Source organism: Podarcis melisellensis (genome assembly GCF_964234715.1).
Source record: "Podarcis melisellensis genome assembly, chromosome: Z".
Lineage (NCBI taxonomy): Eukaryota > Metazoa > Chordata > Lepidosauria > Squamata > Lacertidae > Podarcis > Podarcis melisellensis.
In genome coordinates this window covers 13,637,480-13,646,852 of record NC_138547.1, presented here as the reverse complement: position 1 = coordinate 13,646,852, position 9,373 = coordinate 13,637,480, and positions in this window count along the sequence as shown.

Below are 9,373 nucleotides of genomic sequence, written 5' to 3'. Positions count from 1 at the left end.
CTCTGCAGTAGCATCTATGGCACCTTGGAACAGTCTCCCCTTAGAGATTCAGCAAGCACCTTCAGTTATGGAGTCCCTTTTGTATAAGGAGCTCATCTTGCCACTACCTCCTCAGAAACAGGAGGCTGTCCTTGCACCCTTGGAGTCTAAGACCTTGGCCCAGAAGTCCCAGCAGACCCAGAATCTCCCACATACCATCAGAGGCAACATCTGCTGAAGCAGGCAAGGCCTGTTTAAATGGAAGAGGTGGCTTTCTAGCTACCCAGAATGCGCTGAAGCTCTGTTCTCAGTCTGGGGTTGCCTGTGGCTCATACGAGCCAAGCTCTAGGGGCTGAGGTCCCTTTGGACCCCCCCAGTAAAATATTTGAGGGGGCCACCCCACCAAGTTGATGGGCATTGACATTAAATGGTGTGTGTCGTGCCTTGTAATCGATTATGCAGGATGGTGCTTATCTGCTGCCCCCAATATTTTATTCAGGTTGGTACCCCTGCTGTTGCTGAAGTATCACTTGAGTCCTGCTCCTATAAATGTCCAGTCTGACCTATGCATTGAGCTGTCAGTGGTGCTGACCTGGAACTTTGCATTGCTCTGTTCTGCTTTACTAGAACTTGCTTTTCCTCCATTATTTCCAGGCACGATCCACGCTTTAAAGTTCTGTGTCCTACACCCTGATCTCTCTCTCTCTCTCTCTCTCTCTCTCTCTCTCTCTCTCTCTCTCTCGTTCTATTGGAGCAAAGCAATCCATGGAAAATCTAAATTGACATTCGCTCCAACTGAGCTTCAAAGAATGGGTTTTTGCAGAAAATGTTCTGGGGCAAAAAAACAAAAGTGCTCGCAGAGTTTTTAAGCACAGAAAGAGCAGGGCAAAAGGTAAGTCTGGATATGCCCTAAACTTTGCCTCACTTTGCTTGCCTTGGTAGAGCTCAAACTCTTGCCTAGGATCCCTGCCTTATGCTGACACTGCCTCCCACTACCGGCCATCTGACTGAGATCAACATCTGAGGCAGGACAGGTGCAGCCCAGACAACAGAGGTGTCACATTACTATACGGTCATCACAAATGGTACTGAAACTGAGAGGGGGTGCTTTGGCATACTCACCCCTCCCTCTCTCTCTTCCAAGAACAGCTTCACTTTCTCAGCCGGCATGCACCAGTTATATTATGGGTAGCTGAATCTGTGTGCATTAAGCAAAAAAACGCATGGGTCTCTGTGGAGTGACACCAGTTTTGCTGAGCTTCCTTGCTCACTGGACTCTTGACGGACAAGGGGACGTAGCTGCAGGCAGAGGTTGAAACAGCCACACCAAAAAAGGTGCCTTTCCTTTAAGCTCTTGCGAAATGAATTATTGCGTAACAGCATTAATCACACACACACACACACGAGTGTGCTCTCTTTGCAGGATTATTCTCCCTGCAGAGAAACAGAATTATGCTGCCACCCGTATTACAGGACTTGAGGTGGGGGTATATTCCTGCTGTTTGATGGCATGCAACACTACACACACTGTGCAGATGCTGCCGTCCTGTGCCACAGGAAGACACAGTGCTGGCAAATGCAAACAGAGACACTATCTAGTTGCCCATGAATCCAGGAACAAACATGGCTCTCAACTGCACAAGGCTGATTTTCATTCATACATATATTTTTAATGCATTAAATTTATAGAGTATGTACCACTGCTCCATATACAGATCCTAACCTTCCTCTGAAGGCCACTGTTAACTCTCCCCAAATTGCATCTGTGGAGGCTGAAACAAAGAGGATACCAGCTTGCTGAAGGGGCTTTCTCCCATGCAAGGATCAAATAGCTTTTCAGCCTTTTTTGGGCTAATAGAGGTTAACATCATCTGGTCCCTGCTCACTTTAAAGAGACACTGGAGAGGCGGCATTTGTGATGCCAATGAGCATTATGGACAATGAAGGGATGTAGCCAATGTTATCCATACTCTGAGGAGAACCACTGAAATTAATGGACCTAAGTTAGTAACACCCGTTAGTTTCAATGAGTCTGCTCTGAGTGTGACTAATGTTTGACACAACTCATAGCTTTTATGCTTGTATTACACTAATGAGTGGTGTCACCTGATTAAAGAAAACTGATTCATTATATTCATTGATCAATTAAATCTGCATAAATGCATCATTCCTTGTACTGAGCCAGATGCTCCAATGGTGTAAACAGAGGAAACTGCCTTATACCAAGTCAGGTCAATTGTCCACCTACCTCAGTATTGTCAACACTGGCTGGCAGCAGCTCTCCAGGGTCTGAGACAGGGTACACTCCCAGCTCTACCTGGAGATTCTGGGTATTGAGCTTGGGACCTTCTGCATGCAAATAATCCTGGGAGCTATAGTTTACCCCTCCTCATGGAGCTACAATTTCAAACTACAGTTCCCAGGATTATGGGGCAGGAGGAAATGAGCTATAAATGTATGTGTGCACCTTTATGCACCAGAAAGGTACGGGAGAACCCTTGCTTTGATGTAACAGTCATCTAACCTCCAAACTCGCAAATCAGAATGAATGCTCACTAAACAGCCAGCGCTGTCTGATCTCCCTGCCAAACAAATCAGCAGGGATGCTCAATAAGCAGGTTGTTTGGAAGTGCCGCACGAACGGCTTGTGAGGCTTACAGGGAAATGTACAAAGGGAAAAGCAGGATAAAACACATTCACTCTCTTCCACCTCATATTCTCTCTGCATGCCTGGAGGTTACAATCCAGATTTGCGAGATGCTTGGCACGCTTCATATTTTCTATAAAATTAAAACCTCTTTCACTCCTGAATTTAATCAGCCTTAAAAGTCCTGAGCTGGAGGCATCTTACGGCGGTCACGCGAAATGTAAAGAGAATCACTGATTGCTTCTCTGCGTGGGAGAGGAGGACCCGATGGCATCTTTCGTACCGGAGCGTCACTGCTACCCAATGGGTGGCTTTCGGGTTTGCATTTCGAGCTCTCATAGGCTGGTGTCGCTCAAATAGCTGAACAACCGTGGAACACTTTTCGCCCCCTGAATTAAAATTGGAGAGGCACACTTACCGGGTTGTTCAGCACCAGTGCTAGAAGGGCTGGCGCTGTGCACTTTGAGCAGCTTTCCAGTAGGGCTCCTGTCCCGCCCCCGCCCCCCCCCCAATTTCTCTTTATGTCTTTGCAGCACTGCCAAGTCAGTAAGAAGCACAGTAAGTGGGAATGGGGTGGGATGCTGCTGCTGTTCAGGATGCCTGCCAGCCATGCCCTCTTAGAAGATACTCCATTGTGTTTCCCGCCCCTCCCTGGTTTTCCATTCCGCCTCGCCCACCAAGAGACACTATTTTGCAGGGTGAGGTAAGGTGCACCTCCCAGGTACGGGGAGAAATGCGATTCAGTGCCCGCTTAAAAAGGCGTACCTACCCTAAGTCGAACTTTCCGAAGCCATGTGCGAGGTGAAACACCCTATTGGATTGAGAATCTCAATCCAAGTAGTATGTGCAAAAATGGACATGCTAGAAAAAAGCTTCCATAAAAATGCATATATGACACGATGATACAAAAATGCACTGTATTAGGAAACACTGCTTAGGCAAAACTACATACGAACACGTATGCGAGGAGAAATCTGTATTGGAATGCTGATGAATTTTCCTGTGAATTTTGTTTTTGTTTTGATTGCAAACGTGGAGATCTGAACTTATGATGGGAAGGAGGGAAAAGCTCTTACACAGAACTAGCCCTCTCCTTCCCCTTCTTATAAAAATGCATTTTTTAATAAAAAAATGGAAATGTAAAAATATTAATTCCTAGGTGAGTCAGTCAATGGGGCATCGCACCTAGTCACCCCATTCTGTTATAGCCAGGCTGGCAGCCAGAACGATGCCCAACGATAATGGCTAGATTTGGCCCAAAGATCTCCAGATGCTGCTGCTACTTTTAGCCGCTCAGAATGTAGTTCCTCATTCCTCATCTAATCGGAAAGAATAGAACAATTGGGGGGGGGGGGACCATCCAAAAAGAATGGCACTGAGTAATTGCAGTAGTTATTCCAATTCTTAATGCTTCTTCGTTCCCAAATGCCGGAAGCAATCAAGGCATCCCCCACGTCTTCTTGCACAACGGAGGTTAAGAGCCGCATTTCGAATGATTTATCCTAAATCAGCATGACAGGGAGAGGAATCTCTCTCGTTCAAGGGAGGGTGGGAGTCCTTCTACCCATAACTGGGTGCATGGTTGGAAAGGAAAGGTGACCCCGATGTGAACACGCCGTTACATTTTTTGCACGGGTGCCACCACGTTCATCAGCCATGACGCTGCGCTTTGCTCATGCAAAGTTGATATACGGGAGCGGGAAGAGGAAGGGGGAGAAGTAGGCATTCTGCAATCCTTGACTGTTGCTATAGAGACAGAAGCAAGTTTTGAGTTCTCAGATGCAAGCAGCGCAATCCCTCTGAGGGCTCCTTCCTGCACCCCGAGACGCGCTGCAGACTCTTTGCAAAGTCTGAAGTGGGCTTCAGAAACAGATCTCTCCCCACCCCCTCCCACACGGGCACACCGATGAACCGCGCTTCTGGAAGAAAGCTGGCGGTGTCAGCAGCAAAGAGGCATTTTATTCCCTCTCTACTATATGCCAACCCGCCTGCTTGACCCCTCTAGTTCAAAAACTTTAGCAGTCCCAAATATGGAAGGGTATACTTGTCAATTTCAGTTTCTCTCAGTTTTCTGGTATATCCAGTCTTACATTAATTTTTTCACATTTCCACAGTGGTTTGCATTTCAATATATTTTTTTTAAGTCCTCATGAGATTTCACCATAATATAAACTCTGAAATTTTCCCCCTTTGAGTTTGTGACAAGATTGCATCGTTTAAATTGTTGGTGCCCATCTTATATGTTATTTTTTAAATCTACCATATCAGATTACCGGTACATTTATTACAGTGGTACCTTGGTTTACGAACTTAATCCGTTCCGGAAGTCCGTTCTTAAACTGAGGTATGCTTTCCCTAATGAGGCCTCCCGCCACTGGTGCCCTTCCACCGTTCGGATTCCCTTCTTAGACAGAGGTAAAGTTCTCAAACCAAGACACTATTTCTGGTTTAGCAGAGTTTGTAAACCAAATCAATCTTAATCCAAGGTACCACTGTGTACCCATTCAGAAAATGTGTCTCATGTGCTTCTCATTTTGCTTTCTTCCATTTTAGTGCCAAATTTCTTCTACTACACACATTTTTGCAAGTAAGGTTCCCTAATAAAGACATTTTTACAAACTATGTCACCTTATATAATGCACTGGTGGGGAGTACCTGGTGCTTCCTGATAAAAAAATGGGGGGATTCTGTATTTAAATGGACAGTGTAGTTTGTGAGTTTGGACCCATCACACCAAAAACTGGGTGAACTCACACCAAAGTTACATTTTGGTCAACCGTCTTATTTCAAAATGGTGCTTATCATCCAAATGACAACAAGGACCCCCACCCCACCTCAGGAACCCTTCTGTTGAGTTTAAGGGCGATACTGTATGCCTAGAAGTGGTTGAATCTATGCCCCGAAATGGGCAGTGTCATGCAAAAGTGATGTTTCGGTTTGCCATATTAATTCAAAATGGTGGCTGAAATCCCAACATTGATGAAAAGTGCATCCCACACCTCAGGAGCCCAAATGTTGAGTTTGGCAATGTTATCTCAAGAGGTGGCCAAACCCAAAGATAATGAAGTCCCACTGGTACAGCAATAAAACTGCTAGTGCTAGCACATGTGGAAAGCTAAGCAGGGTCCAGTATGGCTTCAAACTGGATGGGGGACCATGTATTGAGATTCCTGCACTGCAGGGGTTGGACAAGATGAACCTGGAAGTCTCTTCCAGCTTTACAATTCTGTGAAAGACTTTCTAAAATATGTAATAGATTTTTGTATTTTTTGTAGTATAGGCATTTTAATGCACCTTTTCATATACTGTAGTATACACATTTTTCTACCCATTGTTTGACTGGAGAACTGCACCACAAAATTCAGAAAAGTGTGAATTTTGAAGGGTGGTTATGTTCCCATTTGTGTATTAAGATCGAGTTAGAGTGAATTGGTAAGTTTTGCATTAAAATTCCCAGCTGAACTGATTCCCCGCCCCCTTGTCACTATCATTAGTGGGTAGGTGCCAATCCATCATTATCATTCGCTCCCTGGCACTTTATTTACAAAAAGTACTAGGGAATCTTGAGATTTCAGGGCTACAGTTTTCTGCTCTTCAAGGGGAAGACTCTGGGGAAGACTCTTCAAGGGGAAGACACAGACAGACTCTGGGGTCTACATGCAACTCTATTGGGAAGTTAACAGGACACCAGAATCCAGGGCCCACACTTGCCAAACCAGGTAGCTGAACCTGCCCTGCCATTTTAATTTCCTACAATTCTCCTTGCATTGCTTGACGGCATTGTGGACATTTAAATGGCAGCTCAGACCCAGCAACCCTGAGGTAGCCAATGCAGTGCCTTCCAAATGCTGTTGGACACCAACTCTGATCAACCCTGACCTATGGGACATGCTGGCTGATGGGAGTTGGAGTCCGACAACAAGATTAGGCCATGATGAACGTGTCCAGACCAGCTGATTACAGAGAAAAAACACTTCCTTCCTTCCTTCCTTCCTTCCTTCCTTCCTTCCTTCCTTCCTTCCTTCCTTCCTTCCTTCCTTCCTTCCTTGTGTTTTATTTTGTTTTAAAGTGTCATCTTTTTACGGTATTATGGCCCAAAGTAGAAGTGCCCTGCCCTCTCTGGACCTCTGAGACAGCCTGGGTGCCAAGACAATGCCTGCCACTTTAAGTGAAAGATGTCATCACACAGGAAGCAAAGATGTAAAGAAAAAGGAAATAAGGCTTGCAAATGACAGATGACTATGCAGTTTCTTTCGCTGCTGATAGAGAGAGCAAGCCACAAATCACAGAACAGAGCAGCTCAACCCGGATGCAGAGAGTGAGAGCTTATTGGCTATGCTAACAGAACAGCATCCTTCAGAGAAAGATGCATTTGGCCAGCAGTGAAGAAAAAGGGGACCAGCTGTTGTGGTAGAAACAATCAATAAGGTAGAGACATAGGAGCTAAATCCTAGGGCCTGAGGGGGCTTTGGCCTCCCAATAAAATATTTGAGGGGGTCAACCCCCCAGGTTGATGGGCATTGCCATTCAAATGGTGTGCATGCACTGTGTCATGTGATTGATTATGCAAGGCGGGGCTTATCTTCCCCCCAATATTTTATTCAAGTTGGCACCCCTGTGTGTAGATGTGCAAAAAACCCAGAGTGAGTGGGTGAGAGTAGAAAAAAGCAAGTGACTCAAGAACTTGGGATGACACCGAACCAGAATTAGTTAGCAAAGGAAGCTGCTGCTTTTGTGGCCGCTTAAAAATGCATACCCTGTAATAAAATATTTAAAAAATGCAGGTCTAGTGGGAGAAATAATTTTGCTAAGGTATAGGCCACAAGCAGGGGCTCTCACATGCAGGGTTCCATCTTGTTCTCCAAGGATGGGGAACCCGTGGCCCTCCGTAATAACTTGTTAAGAGCTTTCCTGGATCAGGCCAATGGCCCAACCAGTCCATTATCCTATTTTCACAGAGGCCAACCACAACAGCCCTCTCCCCTCCTGCAGGTTCCAGCAACTGGTATTCAGAAGTATTACTCCCTCTGAATATGGGGGCTGAGCATAGCCATTGTGGCTAGCAGTCACCAGTAGCCTTCTGCTCCACAAATCTGTCTAGGGTGTGTGTGGGGGGGGTTTAATCAAAATAGAAATTATTCAGGGGAATCTTCAAGGAAGGTGAAGCTTGTAGCAGGGCAGGATAATTATTTGAAGGGGGAATAATTTGTTGAGGGTGAGAGGAATCTCAGAGAGGATGGAGATTCCTTTATTTCATTTTGGGCTGCTCTTGAGCCCGGGGAAAGTGTTGGGGCTTGGAACTGCTGATGGTGTAAACTAGCCAGCTTAAGAGTCCCAGCAGTGGTGGCTGTTTTTTGGCAGGAGGAGAAGCCGCATAGGATCCCCTCCTGCGACTCGGTTGCAATAGGATTCCTTCTGTCTGCTTTGCAAGCTAGTGCTTCTCTGGTGACTTCCTGGGGAGAGGGCAACTTGTATGCCAGGGATAGATTTTCTATTTATTTGCTTCTCACATTGATTACCCAACAACAAACAATCACGAAACAGCCACAGCTAAAAATCTACCTGCACCCACCTCAACAGGCATTGCCTATGAAGGTTGTTAGCCAAGCCAACCCTACTGGGGTAGGGGACATTTTCAAGCCAAGCACCACTTTCCCATCGGGGTAACCTTCTGGGACCATATGCCAGTGGTGGGCAAGACCAAAGCCAAAAGTGGGTAGAGCAATGAATATAACTTTTGCCTTTGTTCAGTAGGCTAGTTTCTACGCATGCGTATGTGCATATGCGCGCGCACACACTCTCGATCCTTGATCCAAGCATGCAAGGAAAAATCACCAGTGTTTCAGGATATACCCTAGGCCAGGTAAGGAGGGGTGGCGAAGGATGTGGTCTTGGGAAAGGCCTGCAGGCCAGATAGAAAGAGCCAGTGGGCCACATTTGAACCCAGGCCTAAAGTGCCACACCTCTGCAGTTAAATGTGTGAAGTAACTCTTGGAAGTTGGTGGAGATTTGAAGCCGCTCTTGCACTGTGTGTAATTTCTGGACAGTTTCACCATATTTGATCCCCAGTGGGTTACCTTTTACTCTCAACTAACTTATACCCTCCAACATTTCTCTGATGAAAATCAGGACATCCCATTCCATAATGATAATTTTACTATTTATACCCCCCACATCTTACTGGGTTGCCCCAGTCACTCTGGGCAGCTTCCAATGGATATAAAAACATAATAAAACATGAAATATTTTTTTAAAAAACCTTCCCTAAACAGGATTGCCTTCAGATGGCTTGGGGGCCTGGATAACTCCATAACCTCCAACATTTCTCCAATGAAAATAGGGATGTCCTAAGGAAAAGCGGGACATTCCGGGACAGCTTCTCTCAATCAGGGACGTCCCTGGAACACTTGGTGGGTCTGCTAACTCCCTCTCCCTTCCGGCCTGTAGATTCTGGGATGTGACATACGCCTTGTCTTTAAAATGCATTCTCACCCCATTCTGGGTTGCACTAGGTCTCAATCCTGCAACACCAACCTGGAAACAAAGGATGCTGCCTTCTCCTGAGTCAGACCAATGACCCATCTTGTTCAGTATTGCCTGTGCTGACTGGCAGAGGCTCTCCAGGGTTTCAGGCAGAGGTCTCCCCCACCCCTACCTGGAGATGCCACTGGGGACTGAACCTGCGACCTTCTGCATGCAAAGCAGATGCTCCGCCACTGAGCCACAGATGCATCCACCATCCTAATG